The following is a 24,961-nucleotide window of genomic DNA, read 5'->3' as shown; positions in this document are numbered from 1 at the left end:
ATGTAGTAGATTACAGCACTGGTCATCTATTGTAAAATTTATTTCGGGATTTGTGAAGTTGGGTTGTATGAGGGACTACCGTTCTTTGTGCAACTTCAAATGAACGAAGTTGGAAGTTGTTGCGTCTCAGTCTGAGATCTTCGACCCGCATGTTTTGCAGACTGCACTTCATTTTTTGTTGACCACCTTGTAGTTTTTATACCCGAACAAAACTATCTTTGGTATCATTTTTTCCCTAAATCGCGCGTTGTTTGACAGTTGCTCTTCATTGGTTGACCTGCAGTTTGATTGGATGGATGCTGTCGCTTCAAAACAACGTGGATCTAATTTGATTGGATGTTGTGCCGACAGCACGTACACACACACACACACACAGACGCACACATACACAATGAAAGATACAGAGTGTTCCTTAGTAACATACTTTTTAATATTTGGGTTTTGGGGAGAGGAGCAAGTCTTATCAAGTCAAAAGGCTAAAGTCCAAGTGAAGTCACGAGTCATTGATGTTTAAGTCCAAGTCGAGTTGCAAGTCTCTTTACATTTTGTCAAGTCGAGTCTAAAGTCATCAAATTCATGACTCGAGTCTGACTCGAGTCCAAGTCATGTGACTCGAGTCCACACCTCTGTAAACAAGTGACTGAGAGTGTTTATATATTAAGTATTTTTCTTACTGCTACTGGCCCACTGCTTGACATCAACAACCCATTGTTTCAGCATGTCATCACAGCAATGCAACTGCTCCTGCATTGTCTTCAGGCTCTCAGCTAAATCCACAGTCTTCTCTACTGTCTGAAAACAGCAATACAGAAGGCAGTCTTTTAAACTACCAGAGGTTCTGTACCGCTACAATGTCTACTAGGGGGTACTATAACAACATGATGCATTTTGGGTATAATAAGTAAAAGTTACGTTTAAATGTAACTGCTTTAAATAGTTAATCATCTTCAGTACGTGAACATACCTTCTTGAATCTAGAAGACAAGGCTATATGGAGGCCATTCTCTTTCCGTTCATTCCACCCCATAGCATGGACAGTCAGCATGTCAGTTCTTACTGTGAAGAAAAAAACAAAATCACAATACAATTTTGTAAAACATGTACATTTGCAGGCTGGCAGGGGGAAATAAGCTTACAACCCTGACTTGGCCATATACTTGGTGGTAAGGACACATCTGGAGAGAAAACTATTCACTTGCTCTACTTATTCACCGGGAGTGTGTGTCCGGTGTGTGGTGAAACTCACTCCTCAAGTATATAACAGGCCACCCGCGTCAACGAATTGCTAGCTTTTCGTTGCCGTAGTTGGTAGTGGTGGCGCTTGGGAAGTCAGAGGTGGTGAGTTTGACTCCCGATCGGAGCGGACAATGGCCCGTATACCTCTGACGGAACTTGCAATACCACGTCTGTTACAAATGGTGCCGGCGCCCTCCTGGTTCCTTGCAGTCCACAGAATCTACAGGAAGAAGATAATGTGTAAAGCGGTGTGGACACACGTTATTGAAGCATATCCTGAGATTACCAACTTTAGAGGGCAGCACTTAGGGGCTACAGAAAAACTTTAAACACACTCCAAGGTTGTTGTATGGGTCAGTCCAGACCACTGTGGTATGGCTATTGTCATTTATTATGGCATTTTACACTCAGTTTGCCACATCATACTCTAAAATGTAAAGGTCAAGTAGCTAAAAGCATCACCTCGCATTTTGTATTGTGGGCTTTGGCATGCATCACAGATGAGCAATGCCTCATTTCCTGAAGGGGTTGAAGTTGAGTCAGGGCCTCTGACACTTTTGTCAAGTATGGCACATATCGGCAGGTCACATCCATGGCCAAAAATGTAGCACTCTGGAACACTTTTTGGAGAAACATTGGATATGCAAAGATTTCTCCTCTATACATATTCAGAGCTTTTAAAAAAAAGCACAATGCACATGAAAGAGGCATTAGATCACAATATAAATAAATATAATTTTATTTTTTACTACTACTTAATCAGCCTATACCAACCTTTGAGACCTTCTTCATCCAACTTGTTGGCCCGCTTTGAAGTTTCTCTTCCTGCATTCCATTGGGAGTCACCAAACACCGCTTTTCCTGCAGTCTACCAAAGTAAATCATTTGAACATGACAATAGTTAATTCAAGTACACTAGATTTCAGGGCAGTTCACGCAAACACACAAACTTTAACTGTCAATATTCTGTCTTTGCCTTACCTATATTACATTTGAAGGATAAAGCAATATACAGTATGAATGAACTGTGCCCCCTGGATAAGAATCAAGTGCTGTATCCCCACCTGATCATAGACTCCCTTCTCCAAAGGCAATCGTGTTTTGTACTTTAACTTTAATTAGTTACAAAATAATCCCAATAAGTGTTGTTCAGAATAATGTAAAACGTACACTCTTGACAGTTCCCCGGACCTCCTCAACAAAACTGGACACCTCAGAGTCTCGGGCTAAAAACACTCAATCGAAGAACCCTGGCTCTTCACTCCTTTAAGACAATGTATTATGGACTACCTTTGTAACAGGACCTTTTATATATGTAGCACTTATCAAAAAAAACATTGACATTAACAGTGACATTAACAGATGGACATACTGCATATTAACTACATTGGCTGTTTATAATGTGTGCACAGAACTCACTGGTTTGTTTTCTGGAACCTGTACAACTTTCCGTTGCCATCCACAGAACCAGCCACCATTTCAGGGCTACAGGCTGGACAAACTAATGGCTCCTTTCCAAGAAGTTGGTTCTCTTCATAGTTGCAGTACACAAATTGCAGAAAACTTATCTGAAATGCTTCTGCATTCACTTTGCCAGTCTAAAGGAAAGAATGTAATACAGATTTCAAGAACAATAAACTACATCTTTGCCTTTGTATGTTGTGTGTTTTGTATGCAACTTTTCAAATCCATAAGGATGCAAATGACTATTTTGAAGCGTTGCCGCGGGTTAAATTTTTTGTCCGCTGGTTCGGGTAGACCTATTTTGCATGCAAATTACATGAAAATCTTTAAATAAAAATCTATATTTTAAATGAAATCATTTATTTATGTCCAAATAATACCAAACTGACTCCAGATCAGCACATACACACATGGACATGGGGCATGCCCACATACACACACGCACTGTACATGTGCACACATGCCTAATGCTCTCAGTCTCCTGAGAAAACCTCCTGAAAACTGCTTTTAATGCTGGCATACTAAACATTTGGTGTTACTTTGTAGATATTACAATACATTTGGCAATGATAGCAATGCTGTTGGACTTTAAAAGCAGTGTAAATGGTTTGGCAGGGGCATATTTTGAGTTTAGATATTGGGCTGGTTTTGGGCTGGTTTTGATTGGCCATTGGGCTGGTTTTGTCACACAGACCTGGCAACCCTGCCTGGAGCTGTTGTCTTCATAGCCTCAAAGGAATGGAATAGATCTTGGTGGAAAAGTGTCTGTGCCTGCATGGTAGCAGGCCAGTAACCACTCTTTACAAAGTCACTGACTTCTGGAGCCCATTTCTGGTTCCAATGTTTGCATGTTAGCACCGGAACGTGAAGATCATAACGGCCTGAGAGCACATGAAAGGCAAATCAATAACATGACACCAAAGTAATGTGTTATATAAAAAAATTCAACTGGATCCTTGGCTCGCCGGAGTTACAAGCCAACTGGTTTTCAAGCCAACTGGTTTTCCAGCTGTGCGTGCACCTATCAGTCCGCCTCTATCACCAGATTCGTCACAAATTCACAAACATATTACTGGCGATTTTCAAGTCGGATCTCATATTTGCTGCGGCAAATATGAAAGTAGGCCAATAGGCTACGTGCGCACTACATTAGGCTACCATTTGCGACAAAATAAATGGAGACAAAATAAAACATTTTCAGGCTCGCATGAAGTGGGATTCGATCCCACTAGAGCAAAAATACGTGCACACGTAAGTCCGTTGACTTACACCGCATGCCATACCAGCTCTGAAATGTTGGCAATATGATTACGTACTTGTTAACTACGTTGGCCCTCGGGTCACATTTTGATTTGGCTTCTTCTGAATCAACTGGTTTCCATAGACACTACCCGAATGTAGGCTACTAATGACGTATTTGGGGTTGTTCCGAGGCAATAGCCGTATTTACCACGACATAAAAGCTCCTTCTGACACCACATATTTTAAAAATTCATACGAAGAACATCGCTGCTAACCCAGACAATACGATCAAAATACGCGTAACACAACATGGAAACATTCGTTTCCTATGCGATTTGTGTGTTTCTTCGCTATATCTTTTGAAATCAATTCATTTCATAATTGAATATTCTGAACAAATGTAATGAGCGCTACATTACAGCCAAGCACACCATAATAAATGGAAGCTAAGAAAATAAAAGAATCGAGTTGAATTCGATCCCACAAGAAAAAACTAACTAATTTGAAAGACTATAAACCAACGCACTTCTGGTTATGATACACGTGCTCTCTAGCTAGCTACAGTAGCAAGTGATGCTTAGCTCTACATTAGTTACTAGACCTACAGTCTAGCTCTAACTGCATTTAGAATCTAACGAGCTATAATCTTACGATAAATTGTACCTAAAGCTGGCTATATGAAATACTACTAATAACAATTGATATGTGGTGGTTGAAATATAAAAAAATGCAGGATTTTCATCAATTTATCAGCTAACTTGCTTTGGATCCCTTAATCTGCAATTCATTGTTGCTAGCTCTACTAACTAGGCTAATATGAGAAGACTAACTTTGTATGCCAACGAACACCAATAACTAGAACTAATTTCACAGACTATAACCAGACCAACGGACTTCTGGTTATGATACACGTGCACTCTAGCTAAAGCTACAGTAAAAGTGTTGCTTAGCTCTACGTTAGATACTAGACTTACAGTTTAGCTCTAACTGCATTTAGAATCTAACAAGCTATAATCTTACGATACATTTTATCTAAAGCTGGCTATATGAAATACTACTAATAACAATGGATATGTGGTGGCTGACATATGAAAAAATGCAGGATTTTCATCAATTTACCAGCAAACTTGCTTCAGAGACACTGAAAATGAATGGGGTTCAACGGTGGAAAATACAATGTTTGGAACTATAATTGGACAGCTACTCTCCCAGTAACCCAATCGGAACATTCTAAGTTACCAACTCCTTTCTAACTAGATATTTTATGGTAAACACATTTTGCTTAAGGCCAAAACTACTTTTCATCTTGAAGAAGCATCTCCTAGCCTACTGAAACTAACTAACTAGCTTGCTACCACTAGCAAATTCTATTGGGCTTAATTTTATTGTTAGACAACACTGTTTCCTTTTTGTTTATGCAGTGTGTAATGTATGTAAACAGGGAGAAATGGAGAGGTGTAAAATATGTAATGAGTCATTCATTGATGAAAACACATTGGTTGTTCTACGAGCAAAAGGCAGCAATGGTGTGAACTGTGCCAGTGCTCAACGTGGAAGTAGATTAGTGTATTAATTCCTGGAGACAGAGTACACATCGAATGCCGCCGCAGCTATTGTAGAGCAGAAAATATTGTACGTGATAATGTAATACCATCTTTACAACAACCACTAATCAAACATAGTCTCCGCTCAGAAGAGAACTTCAATTTTCAAGAGCATTGTTTGTTCTGTGGACAACTAAAACAGATGACAAAAAAAAGTATAGAGAGAACATTGATATCTACCCAGTAAGAACAGGAGACTTCCAGGAAACGATTGTGCATGTTTGCCACTTAAGGAATGATGAATGGTCTGATACAGTTTTGGGGAGAATATCATATGTCCATGACCTTCATGCAGCCGATGCAATGTACCACAACGTATGCAACACTAACCTTTGAAATATGAAGAATATTCTGAGTCAATTCTCTGCTAACCCTGGCAACAAACCCAAAAGATTCAAAGTCGGAAGACCTGAAGATTATGACAGAACAACAGCATTCCTAAAGGTGGCAAACCTTTAGAAGAACACGATGATGAACATATTACTATTCAAGACCTTATGGTAAAGATGACAGAGTACTTGCAAGACACAGGCTATGAACCATATTGTGCAAAGTGGATGAAAATTAAAATAAAGGAACACTTTGGAGATACATACAATGTAAAAACATTGATACAAAGGTTGCATCAATCGGACAGTCCATCATGCAAGCAATAAGACCGAGGACGATGATTGCACCTCTTCAGCTTGGCCTAGGGGTCAAGATGCATCACCATTTTGCGTCACGCTTTTTGGTAAACACACTCCATGAGCATGGTTTTGCCTGTTCCTATGCAGATGTGATTAAATATGAACAGAGTGCAGCAGTGGCACAAGGGACTGAGATCCCTGGATTCACAAAAGAGCATCATATTCAATATGTTGCAGACAACATCGACCACAATGTGGCAACCATTGATGGTACTGGGACGTTCCATGGAATGGGTATAATGGCTTGTATTACACCAGGAATGCAACAAAACAAACCTGTTCCAAAGATCCAAGTGACTGCAGCAGATATTGCTGCGGTTGGTCGCATAAACATTCAGTACTTTAAGATTCCTCCTATACGTGAACCTATTGTGTATTAGCCACTGACTCTGTTGCCTGCAGATAACAAAACATCACAGCTGGATGTTTTGTGGAAGACATCCCTACTCCTTCACTCTCAAAGGCCATCATGGTCTGGTATGATGCAGATGCTACATCTAGGTGAAAACCCTGAGAGAGCTTCAGTAACATTCCTTCCAATGATTGATCTTGATCCCAGTGATGAATCCTGTATATACTCAACATTGAGGTTTGTGGCAACTCAAGCTCTGCAGTATGATGTGCCCCCTGTTCTGACGTTCGACCAACCCCTTTTCTGGAAAGCCTTGACAATTATCCAGTCTCAGCCAACAATGAACAACAAGGGCAACAATGAACTCAAGCCAATAGTCCTGAGGCTTGGGGGATTTCACATGCAAATGAGCTTTTTGGGTAGCATTGGACATTTAATGGCAGGGTCTGGACTAGAGGAGCTACTAGAGGTGGTGTATGCTGGAAATACAGTGTGCCACATGATGTCTGGCAAGGCTGTGTCCAGGGCAGTTCGTCGTCACATGCTAGTGGATGCCGCACTTAACACCATGTTGCTGGCTGAAGCTTACAATGTGCCACTACCAACCAAAGACACAGTAGAACAACATCCAGTTGAGATGTCTGCTGCTGCTAATACTGAACCAGATGAGGAAGTTCCCGATACCCAAGAAACAGTCACGACTGACTTGAGTATTGCAAGTGAGCTATATGACCAAGTCATGTCCTCTAATATGCCGATGGAAGAACTTTGTTATGCTGAGGTTTTGGAAAGAATCCAGAGTGCACTCAACAACAAGAAGGAAACAATGCATATGAGGACAGCACAGCTTTGGCTGCAGTATATGGACATGATTGATATTTTGAGAAACTTTATCAAAGCTGAGAGGACAGGCAACTGGAGATTGCACCTTCAGTGTGTTCATGATATGCTACCCTACTTTGCCGCTTCTGGACACAGACTATATGCAAAGTCAGCCTATGTATACCTACAAATGATGACAGCCTTACCTGAAACACATCCAGATGTCCACAAGAAATTTGAGGAGGGATTTCACATAGTGAGGCGGAGCAACAGGTATTGGGCTGGACTGTCCACTGATCTCATTATTGAGCAGGTGCTCATGAGAAGTGTAAAAACACATGGAGGCTTAACAAGAGGGAAAGGATTTACAGAGTCTCAACGCTTGGTGTGGGTCCTCTCAATGCCAGCATGTGCAAACATCAACAATGCTATGCAGGCCTTCACAGGTGTCTCATATGAAACCAGCGACCAACATAAAGACCTGTCCAAGGCCAGGCAGACTAGATGTCACGGCCACAGCCGTGCCCCCCTATTGTTTTTGGTTTTGCCCTGCCCTAGTGTTTCCCTGTCATTGTCGTCACCTGTCTCGTTCAGTTGTCGTTAGTTTCATTGTGTTCACCTGTGTCTTGTTTGTTTCTGTGTATTTAGGTTCCTGCTTTGTGTCCAGTCTTTGTCTTAGCATTGTCCTTTGTCCCTGAGTGTACCCTGTCTGTGTTCCGTTTTTGAGAATTAAACCTGTGTTCCTCGCTATGCCTCGATACTCCCCTGCATTTGGGTCCAACCCCACCTCACAACGTGACAGAATGCTTACTGTCACGGCCACAGCCGTGCCCCCCTATTGTTTTTGGTTTTGCCCTGCCCTAGTGTTTCCCTGTCATTGTCGTCACCTGTCTCGTTCAGTTGTCGTTAGTTTCATTGTGTTCACCTGTGTCTTGTTTGTTTCTGTGTATTTAGGTTCCTGCTTTGTCTTAGCATTACCCTTTGTCCCTGCGTGTACCCTGTCTGTTTCCCGTTTTGAGAATTAAACCTGTGTTCCTCACTATGCCTCGGTACTCCCCTGCATTTGGGTCCAACCCCACCTCACGTCGTGACAGAATGCTAAGACCAAGATGGGACCCAGCAGAGAGTTCACCCAACCATTTCCTAGGGACCCGCCTGGCCTTTGGTGGACCCCGAAGCCTGCAGCTCAAGGCCCACCCCAAGTCCTGGTTCCAGCCCCAGCCGGAACCCCGACTCCAGCCTCGGTCCTGCCCTGGGCCCCTGCCTCGATCCTGCCCTGTGCCCCTGCCTCATCCTGAGGTTGTGCTGCCCTGCACCCGGACGAAGAAGGTTGCGCCGCCCAGCACCCAGACCACCAAGGCTGTTCCTGCCAGGGAGTTTCGGCCGCCTGCCGCCAGAACCCAGCCCCGTTCCTGCCCTGTACCCCTGCCTCGTTCCTGCCCTGTAGCCCAGCCTCGTTCCTGCCCTGTACCCCTGCCTCGTTCCTGCCCTGTGCCCCAGCCTCGTTCCTGTCCTGTAGCCCAGCCTCGTTCCTGCCCTGTGCCCCAGCCTCGTTCCTGCCCTGTACCCCAGCCTCGTTCCTGCCCAGTGCCCCAGCCTCGTTCCTGCCCGGTGCCCCAGCCTCGTTCCTGCCCTGTGCCCCAGCCTCGTTCCTGCCCTGTGCCCCAGCCTCGTTCCTGCCCTGAGCCCCTGCCTCGCCCCGAGGTTGTGCCGCCCAGTGCCAGGCCATCCGAGGACTCCTGGCCGCCTCCTCCTCCGCCCGAGGACTCCTGGTCGCCGCCTCCTCCGCCCGAGGACTCCTGGTCGCCGCCTCCTCCGCCCGAGGACTCCTGGCCGCCTCCTCCTCCGCCCGAGGACTCCTGGTCGCCGCCTCCTCCGCCCGAGGACTTCTGGCCTCCTCCTCCGCCCGAGGACTTCTGGCTGCTGCCTGCCGCGGTGCCCGCGCTCCCATGCGCCCCGGTGCCCGCGCTCCCATGCGCCCCGGTGCCCGCGCTCCCATGCGCCCCCTCGTCCGCGCTCCCAGGCGCCTCCTCGTCCGCGCTCCCAGGCGCCTCCTCGTCCGCGCTCCCAGGCGCCCCCTCGTCCGCGCTCCCAGGCGCCCCCTCGTCCGCGCTCCCAGGCGCCCTCTCGTCCGCGCTCCCAGGCGCCCTCTCGTCCGCGCTCCCAGGCGCCCTCTCGTCCGCGCTCCCAGGCGCCCCCTCGTCCGCGCTCCCAGGCGCCCCCTCGTCCGCGCTCCCAGGCGCCCCCTCGTCCGCGCTCCCAGGCGCCTCCTCGTCCGCGCTCCCAGGCGCCTCCTCGTCCACGCTCCCAGGTGCCCCCGTGCCCGTGCTCCGGCGTTCGGGTCGCCCCCCGGACCTGCCCCGACCCTCTGCCCTGCCTCCGGGCCGCCCCCCGGACCTGCCCCGACCCTCTGCCCTGCCTCCAGGTCGTCCCCCGGACCTGCCCTGACCCCCTGCCCTGCCTTGTGGGTCGTCGGGTGACGTCCCTTGGGAGGGGGGTACTGTCACGGCCACAGCCGTGCCCCCCTATTGTTTTTGGTTTTGCCCTGGCCTAGTGTTTCCCTGTCATTGTCGTCACCTGTCTCGTTCAGTTGTCGTTAGTTTCATTGTGTTCACCTGTGTCTTGTTTGTTTCTGTGTATTTAGGTTCCTGCTTTGTGTCCAGTCTTTGTCTTAGCATTACCCTTTGTCCCTGCGTGTACCCTGTCTGTTTCCCGTTTTGAGAATTAAACCTGTGTTCCTCACTATGCCTCGGTACTCCCCTGCATTTGGGTCCAACCCCACCTCACGTCGTGACACTAGAGATGTCAGTGACACTCTTGCCCTGGTCACATATCTCAAAGAGAAAGACCCGTTCACTGAGAACCCTTCACTGCACAACATTGCTAATGGTATGACAGCCCAGCAGGGAGTCAATGTTGAGAAATCAAGGGAAATTGGGTGCAAGATTTTGGAGTCTATGGTAGGGAAACCAGTAGAGGAATTCACCTTCAGGAAAGCTGACCAATCAGTGACACTTGCATCTAGATCAACTGTCAAGATCAAAGGAGAGACAGTGGTAGTGGATCCACAGCTGTTATTCCAGCGGCTTGTAGCAGTGAGAGACCGTTGTGAAGATTTGCCATCACTGTTTAAGTATGAACTCTGCAGTCACCCGCCTGCTTTGTTTGAATCATCCTACCTCCCCCTACAGGCAAACAAGGCAATTCTTGCCGATGTCCTCTGGAAATCTATTGAGCAGCAGCAAAGACAACCCAGCAGTGATGTCCAGCATATCCTTGATGGGGGTGCATTACTACGTAGTCTACCATGGCCACATGGGTCCACTTATGACAGTGTGTGTGAAATGTACATCAGATATGTCTCACAGAAATATGGTACGGCTACTGTCATAGTCTTTGATGGCTACAAAGAAGAACCAACAATAAAAGACGCCACTCAACTGCGTCGAACAGGTGTTACTCCCGGTTTGTCTGTACACTTCTCTGGTGACATGATCATCCAATCCAAAAAGGACCAGTTCCTTAACAATAAGGAAAACAAACAACGGTTCTTGGTTTATCTCAGTGATAAACTTGAGAGGGCTGGGTGTATCACATACCATGCAAAGCAAGATGCAGATGTGCTCATTGTCCAAACTGCCATTGCCTCTGCCAGAACAAAAGACATAGTCTTAGTTGGTGATGACACAGACTTGTTAATATTCTTGTTGCATCATGCTGATCTGAATGCACAGGAGCTGTTTCTGGCACCAGAACCAAAGAAAGCAACAAAAACAAGACGGATATGGTGCATAATGGAGACTAAGGAGTTACTTGGTCCCAAAGTGTGTGACAATCTCCTCTTTATCCATGCCATTTTAGGCTGTGATTCTACGTCTCGTCTATTTGGCATAGGAAAGGGAATGGCACTGAAAAAAGTGAAGAATGACACTAGCTTTCTTGAACAAGCTAAGGTGTTCAGCCAGTCACAGGAAAATGTGGGAAAAGGCATCATCATTGCATTAGGTGAAAAAGCTCTAGTATCATTGTGTGGAGGCAAAACAGATGAATCACTGGATATGCTGAGATATACAGGAGATTCTGTGATAAAGTAACTCAGAACTCATCTCCAGTGGAACCTCAAACTCTCCCTCCAACGTCAACAGCTGCAAAGTTCCATAGTCTTCGGGTCTTTTTCCAAATGATGGAGTGGAAAGGGGCAAGCGAACGTATGGACCCAAAGGACTGGGGGTGGCATGTTTTGGATGGGAGATTTATGCCAATAATGACCAATCAGCCTGCGGCACCACCAGATAAACTAGATGTAGTCCGCTGTAATTGCAAGAAAGACTGTAGCACAAAGAGATGCACATGCAAAAAACATGGACTCCCTTGCACTGCCATTTGCGGAGAATGTCGTGGTACTAGCTGCACAAACTGACAGTTGCCTGATTTATTAGATGAATATGACCCAGAGGGGAAGAACTAAGCAAATAACAAACCAGGAACTGATATAGGGGGTGCCAGAACCAAGAGCCACAGAGAAGGGGTCGAGGATCCAGACTGGATTTAAAAAAAAATATATATATATTAAAAAAAAATAAAAAATAAAAAAAAACACCAAAAAAAGTCTTCCCCTGTTGTTGCTACCTTGTCGTGGTGGGGAGGCTTGTGTGCCTCCGTGACCCTGAAGACTTTACTGGCGGGGGTTATACCCCTGGCAGGTACTACCAAGCCAGGCAGTTTTCAGGTTAGAGGCCAGTCTAAAAGCAACATAGCCATCACCCATTGGCAGTAGGATGGTTGGTTGGAGATTGGGCCAATGTATTGGTCATACATATGGTGTTTCTGCCTATGCAAATTAGGACATATTCAATAAGCTCATGTGCATATTCAAATACATTTCAAAAGAAACTTGTAATACAAAAAAGGTTATTTTTCATGTATACTTTAACCATGTAACGTTTTATTGTGGTAGGAGTAAAGGAAAAAATTAAGCCTATTTGGGTGTATTCGACTAGTATATAGCTCATTAGCATATTAAAATTCATTTTCAAAGAAACTTGTAATACAAAAAAAAATATATTTCATGGGTAGTTTCATTGTGTTAAGTTTCATCTTGATAGGAGTAAAGGAAAAAAATTGCCCAATTGGGGTGTAATGTTGCCTGGCCTTATTGGCACACATCTCAGATTGATGAGAATTAAACATATTTCCACAACTAGGATTTCGTTTTAGTATGTTGTTCTGGACACCTCATAGAAATGATCTATGCAAAAAAAATTTTTTTTACAATTAGTCTGTCGTAAAACGTTACTTTGCCTGGACTACAGTGGAACAATCGAACTAAGCAAACTAACATCCAACACTACGAACATCAAAATAAACACAAAAGTTCAACAATAGAAACTTAAACAATTCTTCTGTGAACAAAATTAACCTCCCAACTAAATCCCTTCTGTCTGCCGCAGGGCATGCTGAAAACCAAGAGCGCCGACCAATGCGAATACAACATAAAAAGTACATTTTCCATTAACCCGTTAAGGAGTAGCGTTGCACATATGTGATTGTTCGAAAGCGGGCCCCACAGGATAGCGTCGCACATATGTGATTCTGAAAATTCCAACCGACTATTTTCCGATAGACAAAAACTATATGACAAACGCTTTAGTATGTCTTCAAAATGTACAATAAGGAGGTTAACAAGTAACACTAGCAGGTAGTAGCATTTTTACGAGTATTATGCTAGGTTGCTAGTGTTGTTAAAAGCAGACATCCTTTTTTGAAGGAAGATTAAAAAAACAGAAGGAAGAGTAAAAAAACAGGAGGCAAATATCTTTCAATGGCTCAAAGCAGCTCGATGGTTTATTTGGCATGGCAATTTGTGTCCACTAGGGATGAAGATTTGAACTGATTTCACTATTCGAAGAGTATCCGAAATTATTTTCGAATATCCGGATAATCTATTTGTTAATGTAGTTCCATTATGTAATTAGCCTGACGTCACGCAAAGCATACAGTTAACACATGAACCACCACACATTCTAGCAATAATTGCGACTGTTAAGATATTAGATTAAATAAGGGTTGAATAAAGAAAACTAATGAAAGATCAATTTATTAACATGACGAAAAGACAATTAACTTGAAAAAACGCTGTGTCTTCAGACGTAGACTCTTAATTTGGCGGAAAAGCGATTAGCCTATTATTATGTGAAATAAAAAGTAGGCTACATTGGACTAAATTAAACACATTGGGTAGGCTGTCCTCGATAAAAACGAAAGACACACATGGAGAAATATCGCATATTAACTTGGATATTAACTTGGAACCGGAATCCTATAGGATCCGGTGCGCCACCACACAATGCAAACATAAACATCCGATTACGCTAGCTCTACATGGCTACTGGTAAGAAAATAAATAAGCCACAACTGCATTAGCCATACGCATTTTTATTCAGGAAAATGAGCATGTATACATGCTCAGGGGAGAAGCGAGTACGGAGTCGATTTACGAGCAGGCCGGCGTAGAAAGGACTGCAGGAACTGAGGTTGCTGCGAGGTACTGCTTAGCCAGGACACTATGCTTCTTGTAGCGCCAAATGAAATGAAAGGAGACTCGCAGCAGAACGCAGCCATAGCCTACCTTTTTTGATGGTTTTCATCATTTCTAACGTCACAACTATTTGAATTCACAACACGACGCAACGGTTTTTCATTAAAACATTTTTTTGAATTAAACTACGCTCATAAGTATTCGAAAAAAGTATTTGAATACTAACTTACTTTAGGATATCCGGATTCGATTAACCACGCCCATCCCTAGTGTCCACAACACAAAACAGGAGAAAAGACAAAACACAAGCCCCAGAATCCCAGTCTTATACCCCAAATGAGGATAATTCCCCGCCCTGGGAACTACTATGACGGTATCACTCTAACACATTTCTTTCCCCGTGCTTGGTGTTTTGGCTGGTAATATTTACATTTATTCATTTAGCAGATGCTTTTATCCAAAGCGACTTCCAAGAGAGAGCTTTACAAAGTGCATAAGTCACTGATAATAACAACAAGATAGCTGTAGCAGCCCCTCGGCTTTCTTAATAACGGCAGCGTCTCAACGGGTGCAATAGTTCTTTATTCTCGAACCAGCATGAGCACCGTGAAAACTAAAAGTTAACACACAAACATAGCTGATTGAAAAATCTTACAAGAAAAATACATAAAACAAAGATGTGCTCACTTAAACATACACACAGTTAACAACTTGTAGTAATACTCAAATAGACAATCTATGACCTTCATTTTAGCTAGCATTAAACACACCTCGCTCCGCTAGCCAAAGGGTGCAAGGTTTGGACTTGCTGCCTCTAATTGGCGTGAGGGTCTCTTTGCTAAACAGTACACAAATGTGGATGTAAACAAATCGATTAAACAAAACATAAAGCAAACAGCATTACATTGAACTAAAATGCTAAAACAAAAGGATAACATCGTCTCGGTTACCTCTAGGGGTGGAACGGTACATGTATTCGTACCGAACCGTACGGTACGGGCGTCACGGTTCGGCTCGTGAAATTGCACGGAGAATACACGGGATAAAAATTAATAAAACTCGCGTGCAAATTAATTAATGTAATGCGGAACTACTGTAAGATATTCGTCTTCTTTAGGGACAATCTGTAGCCCCGCCTTAGCTCTGAAACTGATTGGCGCCTCCACCTGTGTAGCTGAGCTGTGCCTGAGTGAGTCAGAGATAGCTAGCAGCAGCAGCAGCACTGAAGACGTAGCCTATGCAACGCTAGTGCTAAATATGAATGTTCGTAGTGTAAGTATAGCGAAAACTAGCTTAAACTTTCCCAGACTTTTAGCTGCGGTACTAATGCTGAGGGCTCGCTGATATTGCTGTCCTACTAGAACGTGCATTTAGTCTAGCAGACGCTTTTATCCAGAGCGTAGTATCTATGAGTTGTTGCTAATGTGTGCTTATGTTGTACACACCCAATAAATTCCAAATTTCCAGGCCTCTCTAGTTTCTACTCTGCCACGACCTTCTGTAGCTTCTCAGCTAGGTGAGTGCTAGTGTGCTGCTCATACAGGAGCCGTGTCTGTAGAACTGACGCTTTCATTTCCCACTCAGTCAATAAAATGAGCAGTCACCGTGAGGTAGCTTTCGGTAGCACGAGAAGTCCAACCATCAGTCGTTAGTGAAACGGAGGGTGCAGCTAACAACTCGCACTCCATCAACGTTGGTGTTTTGTTGTATATGTAAGGGACCAGGGCCGGCGTTGCTGCTACTGTATCCCTGCCTGTGTTTGCGCTGTTGCTCAGCTAGTAGCCTATCGTGTCGTGGTGTAAAAGGACTGATCGACAAGCGCATCATACATTTAGCTTAGACGTGCATGTACAGTAGTTAGTCTGGAGCCCTGCTTCTGCATTTTTGTTTTGCTTTTCCCCCCATTGTACCGAACTCGTACCGAACCGTGATGTCTGAACCGCGGTACGAACCAAACCGTGACTTCAGTGTACCGTTCCACCCCTAGTTACCTCACACGTGTCCTTCTTCTTTGGAAATCATCAGTGTATACCCGTCGAATATACAAGTTCCTGGGCTCACAGCCTCAACACCTGGCACATGAATGACCTGACACTTGGACGCAGTACCTCTAACGGCCTCTAGTGGCCACTTACACTCCCACCAATCATGTTATGATAAATGAACTCAGCATGAAAAACAAAACAGTTACTCATACATGATTGCTATACTATAATAACTGACCAAGCATAGAACATATAGGTCTGCAGGTCACAATAACCGATTGCCATGGCTTCGTAGAACAGCGTTCTAAGGGATGCATCATCTAGCCTACCGGAACTCTGAGTGATTGTAACATTCATCACGTTGCGGATGGTCCGAATTTGTCGCTCCCACACACCGCCTGTGTGACTTGCTGAAAGAGCATTGAGAATGAACTCGCACTGTTTATCTGCCAGACAGGCTTCCAGTGCCGCTGTATCACATTGTTTGAGAGCTTCCTTAAACTCATTCTTCGCACCCACAAAGTTCGTACCCTGATCACAGCGGAGTTGGCAAACAGCTCCTCTAAGGCTAATAAAACACCTTAGAGCGTTAAACCTTTCAAACGTACGTTCTAAATTTCTTGACTGCCCCCACAGCGTGAGTTCTTTTGGCGCGGCAGTTTTTATTAATTTCAACGTTCCAGAAATTGATTATGACGTATTCAAATCGAATTTCCAGACCATTTCAGCATTTCTCGGTTCGCATTTGAAATTGACCTAGTTTGCACCCCGTATTAGCGACGACTTCTCCATTCATTGGTTGTTTTGTTTATCCCGCCTTCTCGTTACGTATTTCTTCCGCATCAGGGGACTGGCGGAAACCTTCAAAGTAGATGCTATGCTATTTATGCTATGATTCTGGTGACTGAATTATTTGTATTACTGAAATTATACCACCCATATATATTTTACACGATACTGAGATGAAAGCATGAACTGTTGTATTTAACGAGGTAATGTTTTTGCCAAACTAGCTAGCTCGTAGTGTAGTAAAGAGTTGAATCAACAAGTTAGCTGTTGCTAATTTACTAGGCTATACCTATGTTACGTTGTTTGTGTGGTCGGATTATAACGAATACACAATAATTCAGACACATCCAGTCAGTCTAACTTGATTGCTATGCATTGTTGTTTTCTCTACCTGGCTTCCATCTCGTAAACCTACTGACTTGGCAACACAGCCTGTGTTCACAAAATAAGTAAGAAAAATAAAACGATGCATTACAATTCTAGCACGTTAGTCTGTCTGGATGCACCTGCATTATTTTGTACTCGTTTTAATCTAGCAACACAAACAACGTAACACAGCCTAGTAAATTATCAACAATGTCCACCAAGTTGAGCCATACAGGCAAGACTGGAAAAGGACTCCCAGACCCCTCGACCAAAGGCGATCAAGCTTTTTGGTTGGCTTCTACTTTTCTGGGACAACCTTTCTGGTGAGTAAATTATTTATACAAGTTCTACACATACCTGTGGCATGATATTGAGATGAAAGCATGCCCTGTTGTTGATTTCCACAATCTGATGTTTTTGCTAGCTAGCTCGTAGTAACTTGCTATGTTTAGTCTAATTAGAGTAAACACAATAAAGCAAATATCCATACTAAATTGATGGCTATGTTTTGTGATCTCTTGCTACCATCTATTGCCATTCATTTCCGTGTTGATGAAACATTTATTATTCCTCATGTATTGTCAGGCCACAGTTCAAGTATTGCAAAAATGAGGCAAGTGTAATTCGTTTGGAAAACCTAGGCTAGGGCTACTTGATGGACAACATGTAAAATAAACCTGATTTCTTGCTTATTCATTATAACAGCCTATTGAAATGACAAGACAGTAATGTATGACTGTAATATTTCATAGGGTAATGAACACATCTCTTGTCATACCACTTGACTGCCTGCTGTTGACCGTTTTCTATCTATTGAACATCTCCCTTTCTAATTTTACAGGTGAATGTTGGCCCGCACAGGCCCCGTACCAAGAGACAGAAAATGTTGAAAGAGGGTTGCACTGCTGTACAAATTGTCCATGTATAGTACTACATGGCCTTCTCTCAGGTGTGCAGAGCAAGTAAGGTCAGCACAAAGCGACCCATCCCTGCTGAACATCAACTAAACCGTCGAGCACTTAATTCCTTGATGTACCAGCAGTGGCTGAAAGACCGTCTGCCATCCCACATCTTCACCACATTGCATAGAGGGACTATAGAGAACTTCCAGAGGAGCTGCATCACGGCTGGTTTTGGAACTGCACCGCTTTAAACCGCAACTCTGCAGAGGATGGTGAGGACAGCCGGGAAGATAGTCAGGGTCTCTCTTCCCTCCCTCACAAACATACCTAATGCTGCATCCGCAAAGCCACACGCATTGTGGGAAAACCCATGCACCCCACACGCACCTGTACATCCTCAGACTTCACTCGATATTTTTGCATATGGCTGCTACCTCATTAACTGATGTCCACACATGGTATTAGGATGTTATGTTTACATTCACATTTTGTATATTATCAGTATATTTAGGAGGTTCCCTATATTTTAGCTTATCATAGATGTAATCTATGTTCTGTGTACTTATATGTTATGCCAGGTTGCTTTGTGTTGTCTTGTCCTAAGAATTTCAGTGCCCAGTCTGACCTTGTGGTGTTCTGTCCATCTGACAATAAAAGACTTGAACTTTAAGTATCCCCACCTCTTTGTGTCTTGGGGCATCTGTCAAAAATGTCATCTTGTCTTGTTGGACAAATTGTATTTACCTAATTGTACTTAGTTGTTGTAGTTGTCTAGGTTATGTTTAGGTCCTGGAAGAATGTTGTTTTGTGTATTGTGTAATGTAAGTATATGATGACAATAAATGCCAGTTGACTTGTCAAGACAACAGACCCATAAATCCCAAGCCCGTCATGATCCTGGATGTCCATAGTGGATCCTGTGTAAAGGATCATGTCCTAAAAATAGCCAGTACATCACACAACTCAAACATGATATACATCTTTGATGGAATATTGACAGAAGCCTTGCCTACCCCTACACAGCATCAAGGTTTTAAATTATTTTGATATGATATGTTTTATGGCTCAATGTTTGTGCTAATGATATTCCTTGATAAGTAACGTGAGAGTGATGTGATTGTACCCTTTTCTAGGCATGTATCTGAAACGAGTTCAAGGATACTGTGGTAAAAATTAAGAAACGTGTTTGTGTGGGGTTTTTATAGGTTGTTGAGAATAACTTATTACTGTCAATACTGTTCCAAATTGTAAATATTCACATAAGTGAATCCATAGTGATCGGATATGATATAGTTTCATAGTGTAGCTGTCAACAAGCTAACTTGGCTATAACCGATCATGTGGGCTGCCATGTTTTTTGTTTTGATCAGTACTTAATGCATTGTGGGTGTCAAAGGGTCAATGAGATAACCTACTCTTCTCACAAAATACTGAGGTGTACGGGGTCAAGTGGGACATCATCAAAGTTCATCTTTGTTGCCGGAACACAAACAAATCCAAGATGGCCGCATGTAAACAAGACGAAAGACAAAACGATTGTCGGATGTTTTAGATGCATATTTGTAAATGTATATCTATTATTTCGATCTCTGATTGGTTATACAATAGTAAAATGTGTTGAAAGTGATAGCCAAGTCAAGGAAAACGGATAATATTATGGTTTACTAGGTGACGTGAGTAAAGCGTGAGTTATTTCTGGTTAGCTGTTAGCTTACATTAGCTAAACTAAATTGTCTGAACGTTTTCATATAGATAACAAAGGTAAAATTTCTCAAAATATACAGTAAATTGAGACTTATGTTCATAATATACACGTAGGCTAATGTTGAACTCTCTATTGTGACGTAATAAAGAAAACTGGACGTTTCTAAGGACGCGTTCCTGTCACACCGGTGTGACAGTACGCTCTGGGGCCCAGCCAGAAGCCGTCACACCGGTGTGACGCTATGCGTCAAAGGGTTAATGAAGGAGTCTGTGGACATGTCTTCAAGCATTTCAAGATGAACTGCTCGGGAAGACAGGCAAGTGAAAATTAGACCATATCTTTTATTCTCTTTGCGACCTCGCTTGGTAACAAATGGACCGAAGCAATCCATACCGCAAAACATGAAGGGAGCTGACACTTCCCATCGTTCTCTGGGGAGTTCAGACATTTGTTGCTCCTCAACTGGTCGTCGGAGCTTCCGGCATGTCACACATCTGTGTATTTGCTTGGCGACTAGTTTGCTCCCACCAATGGGCCAAAATCCATTTATCTTGAGTTCCATTAAGGTCTGACTCCGGCCTTGATGGCAGATCTGGGCATGTTAGTGTGACAAGATAAGTATGGTGATGGTACTGTCCTTTGGGAGAATGATGGGATGCTTTAGTTCTTGGCTGAGGGTAGATGCCTTAAGTCTTCCGCCAACGCGAAGAAGTCTCCCAACTAGAATGGGGTCAAGACAAAGAAGAGGACTTGAACTTGGAATACTGTCTCCAATAGGACTCTTATGCAATGTCTTTAGCTCTTGAGGGAAGGTTTGCTGCTGGGCGAGCTGAATCACGACCTCAGCAGCTCTCCTACGTTCCTCGGCAGTCACAGTGTCACCGTGGTGTTTGAGCTTAGATCCTAGTCTTTTGATTCTTACAACCACCTTAACAAGCATTAAGGATTAACAAACAACTGTGTGGATGGCACCTCCTTCATTGAGACTGATCAGCAAAGCTTTGTTTAAACATATGTAACTGTATAGTATAAATAAATTGTATTAAAACCATATCCCTTGACTATTCAGATCTACACAGTGCCACTCGAATTCTTCCTTAACAAGCGTAAGGGAGAATTTCTTTCTGGGGCTCTGTCATTGATGACACAAGAACTGGGACAATGCTAGAGGTGGCAGAAACGTGCCGTGTCAATGCGTGGGCCATTACCTTGTGCATTTCCTTGCTTGCATGGTCTCCTGTGGCTGAAGGACCTTTGCTCGTCGATTCGATGGGTCTTTCTATGTGCAGGCAGGTTGGGTGACGTCGACCACATGTGCTGCAGGTGTGTCGCCTTTTACAGTCTTTGGTAGTGTGCCCCTTTCTTAAACACCCAAAACACAGGTGGTTTTCATGAATAAAGGCCTTCTTTCCGTCCGTAGTCTTTGCTGCAAAGGTTGGACACTTAACGACACTGTGTGTTTCGTCTTTACAAAGTAAGGTGGCCTTGGTTTTGAGTTTTCCAGAGTTCCCGAGGTAAGGCTTTTCATTCAAGTGCTTGTGTTGAGCGCCTTGGCTCTTTTTGGAATCCTCTCGTCTGTGCCTTTAACGCTCATCAGAAGGGGGGAGGCAATTGGGTTGCAAGCTATACGAGCTTCGGTTTGCAGAAACTCTGTGAAATGCGCAAAACTTGGATAGTCGCCAGATCTGTCTAGCTCTCCCACAACAATACAACTCCATCTGCGTACCATCCACTCAGGTAGCTTTTTAAGGAGCTTGTGATTTTCTTCACAATCATTTAGAATACCCAGGCCCTTAACATGAGGAATGGCCTCAACACAACCTTGAGGGAAATTCGCGAACTCTCTTAAAGCAATAGGGTCATTTACGGCTATATTTGGCCACTTCATGAGCTTGTCTCTGAAGGCCCTTTGGACAATGAACGGACTTCCATACCTATCTTGTAGGACTGCCCAGGCACCTAGATATGTCTTCTCTGAATTTTGGTAGAAAAATCCTTCCACGGCTTTGCGTGCTTCCCCAGCAAGGTAACTCTTTAGATACAGCATTTTTTCTGGTCAATGAGAGCCATAAAGGATATCTTCCAGTCTATGAATTTTAAAGGATCTCCAATGAACGTGGTTGGTTCCGGGACAGGTAGGCGGTTTAGGGTAAGTGCGCTTGCAATTGCTTGAGCTAAGCTGACTTCCTGAGCTACTGGCGCCTCTGAGTGTGCTGGATGAGGCTGAAATAGCGTTGCTTGTGGATTTAGTGGGGTTTTGAAACCAGCATTTTTCCCACTATACTGAGTTTTATGGTCAGTCTCTTCCTCAAAGCCTTCAAAGCCTTCAAAATGATTGTACGCTCTCAGCCGGGCTGCTGCTACCTTCACTTCATTGTCTGCTTGTAGCTGTTGTAACCTTATTTTTTCCTCATCTAGCTTCAGTTTAATTTCGACCTCTTTTTGCTTGATTTCTGCAAGCATCTGTGTTTCCTTGACTTTCCATTCACTCTCCAGTTTGTCGAGTCTTGCCTGTTGAGAGTGTATTGTTTGCATAGCTTTTGCTTGTTCAACTTTGACGGCCAGTTCAGCTTCTGCATCTGCACGTTTGCTAGAGGCACTTGATGGGTTGCCTGATCCTTGAGTTGACTCTGAAATTACTATATCTGTTTTTGTATTTCCGAAGACTGACTCATACTCATCCTTATTTAGCGCCATTCTCACCCTCTATTTCTCTAGTTGGTCATTGAAAACCTTATCTATGTTCTCAAGTTGTTTACTGACAAGGTCACAAATCTCAGCTGTAAGAACGTCACATGCATCAATTTTTCGTGCAATATCAGGAGTAGTGGTATGGTTGCGTCGAATGTGCTCATAAGTTTGGTGTACTATAGCTTGTTTGGATTTAATGTTAATTTGGATTTGATTAAGGTCCTCGGGTGAGCAGAAGGCCTTCAATTTTACTCTAAATTCCTTTGCTGTGTATTTCCAAGGATCATAGGCTTTGTTGAATGCCCTTTCATTCCTCAATTCTTCCTGTTCATGTAATTCTTGACCCTTTGTTGTTAAACTACGGTGACGAGCGCTCAACCTGACTTGTGCTTCTGAGGTGTTGTCTAGTTCCTCAGCAGGTGATGACATTTTGTTGGTCTAACGGATCTGTTTGTACTGTAAGGCCTTAGAGTATTTATGTCTAGACTCAATTTGGATGAGCGGTGGCTTTAACTATATGTTACCACTCACACCAGACATTTACACTTTAAAGGTTACATCAATGAAAGTAAACAGAAACAGCTTTCGAATGTCATAAACGAGAATACTGCTGATAATCTTCAGTCAGACAATTTTGCTCCTCAGATATAGTTGGGTTCAAGAATTAAGATCTAATGAGATTGCATTAACCTTGGTCACACTCTTAGACTTTATACATGTCAACTTTACGGGTGTAGCATTTATAGTATGTTGTATTTCACATTAGAAACCCTCTGAATTATTTAGAATATGACGGTACTTGATTTATCTAGATGTCCCATGAGATGTGTTAGTTAAGTACCTAGTCTTTTTACCGCGTTGACTTTAATGTGATGCTCCTGTATATCTACGATTGGTTTCACCCATTTAGTCCGACAATGTCTCTCACTACAGCTGTTGCATCCATATATTGGCGTGCTAACATCAGATGATCTTGAGTCCACTGGCTGATGAAGACGTCGGCGTTGGAGGATGACTCAGCGTCGAGTTTTCACTGTAGCAGCCCCTCGGCTTTCTTAATAACGGCAGCGTCTCAACGGGTGCAATAGTTCTTTATTCTCGAACCAGCATGAGCACCGTGAAAACTAAAAGTTAACACACAAACATAGCTGATTGATTAATCTTACAAGAAAAATACATAAAACAAAGATGCGCTCACTTAAACATACACACAGTTAACAACTGCAATAATACTCAAATAGACAATCTATGACCTTCATAGAAGACCTACTCGGTCTTTCTGCGAGTCTTTGGATCATTTTTCACGTGACCTGTATAGGCTGTAGCAAGAGGAAACAAACGATTCGTTCCTTTCCCGACTCGGTCTTTCTACGAGTCTTTGGATCATTTTTCACGTGACCTGCATAGGCTCTGTAGCTAGAGGAAACGAATGATTAGTTCCTTCCCCGACTCGGTCTTTCTACGAGTCTTTGGATCCTTTTTTCACGTGACCCGCATTGTATTTTTTAGTAGAGGAAACAGTTTCCTTATTCCCTTTCGCGTGGCCGCTGTTTTAGTAAGACGTGAATGAATGATATTCGCTCAAGTCATCATACTGACTGGTTTTGTTATTTTCACTTTACATTTACACTTACAGTTTAGTGCAGTGTAATTGTTTGACGTGATAATTAAATGCTAGTGTGATAATACATGACCAAATCATACAAACTCATGATACATTATTTTAATGCAGGAATTTATTTTGAAATAGTATTTGCTGGTGCACATGTCATGCACTAACCTACAGTGGACGTATAGGGGCTATACGTCCTTTGCAGTGGACGTATAGCCCCCAACCCCCCCCCCCCCCCCCCCCCCCCCCCCCCCCCCCCCCCCCCCCCCCCCCCCCCCCCCCCCCCCCCCCTGAAATGAACAAATGACTCGAAAAAAGATTTGTTCATTTTACTGAACGAGATTCAAAGAACCGAATCAGTAAAAAGAACCGAACTTCCCATCACTAATGGAAATCATCAATCAGTGTATACCCGTCGAATATACAGGTTCCCGGGCTCACAGCCTCAACACCTGGCACATGAATGACCTGACACTTGGACGCAGTACCTCTAACGGCCTCTAGTGGCCAATTACAATAGACCAATTATTTGTTTGTAAACAATCGGGATGCGCACGCACTGTGGCTGCAGAAAACCGGGAAAGGATAGCATTTTAAATGGCAAAAGCACCACATGGATCATACAAATAGTTAGATTTAAAAAGACCAAAAGCGTCGAGGAGGACATGCCTTTAGTAGAGAAAGTGATTACCCAATGATCTGTCGCATCAGAATTTTGATTTGGGTCACGAAAGTCTTGAAATTTGAGTGAGAATGTCGCCCGGTACAGACCGCATAGTCGAGCGGCAACCATGTCTTCACGTCATGTCACAAAGTTCATAATTGTACACTTTTACAGTCAATTCTACATTTAAAAAGTCGAGCAGGGCAGCTTTCAAGAGATATTGGAATTCTGCTTTTAGTCAGCTAGTCAGATTATTTTTCTGATTTGTTTAAATTGGCAATCTGAGTGAGACTACATCCC

At 43.5% G+C, this 24,961-nt stretch overlaps 2 long non-coding RNA genes across 3 annotated transcripts; one reads left to right on the top strand and one right to left on the bottom strand.

Annotated features, from left to right (window-relative positions):
* Nucleotides 1-1,270: 1,270 nt before the first annotated feature.
* Nucleotides 1,271-14,366, bottom strand: LOC124489146. 2 transcript variants are annotated; one of them, XR_006958760.1, is made up of 6 exons: nucleotides 14,178-14,366; nucleotides 2,656-2,834; nucleotides 2,407-2,500; nucleotides 2,011-2,104; nucleotides 1,699-1,910; nucleotides 1,271-1,456 (listed from the first exon to the last, which is right to left on the bottom strand). It is a non-coding gene; the product is annotated as an uncharacterized LOC124489146 (long non-coding RNA). The 2 variants fall into 2 exon arrangements; XR_006958761.1 differs by lacking the exon at nucleotides 2,407-2,500 and having other exon boundaries at nucleotides 14,178-14,364.
* Nucleotides 13,463-18,468, top strand: LOC124489144. Its single transcript, XR_006958759.1, has 3 exons — nucleotides 13,463-13,800; nucleotides 17,310-17,410; nucleotides 17,929-18,468. It is a non-coding gene; the product is annotated as an uncharacterized LOC124489144 (long non-coding RNA).
* The last annotated feature ends 6,493 nt before the right edge of the window (nucleotides 18,469-24,961 follow it).

The sequence above is a fragment of the Hypomesus transpacificus genome, unplaced genomic scaffold (assembly GCF_021917145.1).
Source record: "Hypomesus transpacificus isolate Combined female unplaced genomic scaffold, fHypTra1 scaffold_180, whole genome shotgun sequence".
Lineage (NCBI taxonomy): Eukaryota > Metazoa > Chordata > Actinopteri > Osmeriformes > Osmeridae > Hypomesus > Hypomesus transpacificus.
Note: the sequence above shows the minus strand (reverse complement) of the source record. Positions and strands in the feature narration are given on the sequence as shown.